Raw genomic sequence first — 651 nt, 5'->3', positions numbered from 1 at the left:
ACATTAATTTGTTTGCATTAATTTGGTATAATTAATGCATTTTATCAAAGCAGCTCGTGTGAAATGGAACACATTATGAGATTATAAAAATAATCTTAAATATGTATACATTTTTGTTTGTTGCAGCAAGAATCGCAGACCCTAATGTCGTTTGGTCAGAAAGAATACTACAGCAAGACTGTAAATACGTTTCAGCTCTATAATGAGCAAGATGAGTTTGCCGGCTGTGTTCGAGAAACAATTAATGTTGGATTAGATTTTATAGAGGGCTGAAGAACATGCCAGGAGTATCACGTTGATTTGTTAAATCAAACGCTAAAGAATACGCTCAGTGACCCCAATTTGGCAACGAGCAAAATTACACGGAGGACATATTTTTAATTCGTTTTTAAAACATTGTTGACATGCGGTATTAAACTGCAAAAGATGTTATAATTATTATAACTAAACACTATACTACTGTGTCCAAATAGTAAGGTGACATTGCATTTATTTCGAAAATTCTTTATTTATTCTTGCAAATCAATTTCGTCCCCTTCAAAGTAATCCCCCCCTGATATAATACACTTATTCCAACGGATTTTCCAATCTTCGAAACAGTTGTAATAATCGATTTCAGGAATGGCCTTTAGCTCCTTCTTCGCAGCGGCT

The sequence above is a fragment of the Odontomachus brunneus genome, unplaced genomic scaffold (genome assembly GCF_010583005.1).
Source record: "Odontomachus brunneus isolate Ranch 3 - 2012 unplaced genomic scaffold, Obru_v1 Obru_scaffold_049, whole genome shotgun sequence".
Taxonomy (NCBI): domain Eukaryota; kingdom Metazoa; phylum Arthropoda; class Insecta; order Hymenoptera; family Formicidae; genus Odontomachus; species Odontomachus brunneus.
The sequence above is the reverse complement of the archived record's forward strand: the minus strand, read 5'-3'. Positions refer to the sequence as shown.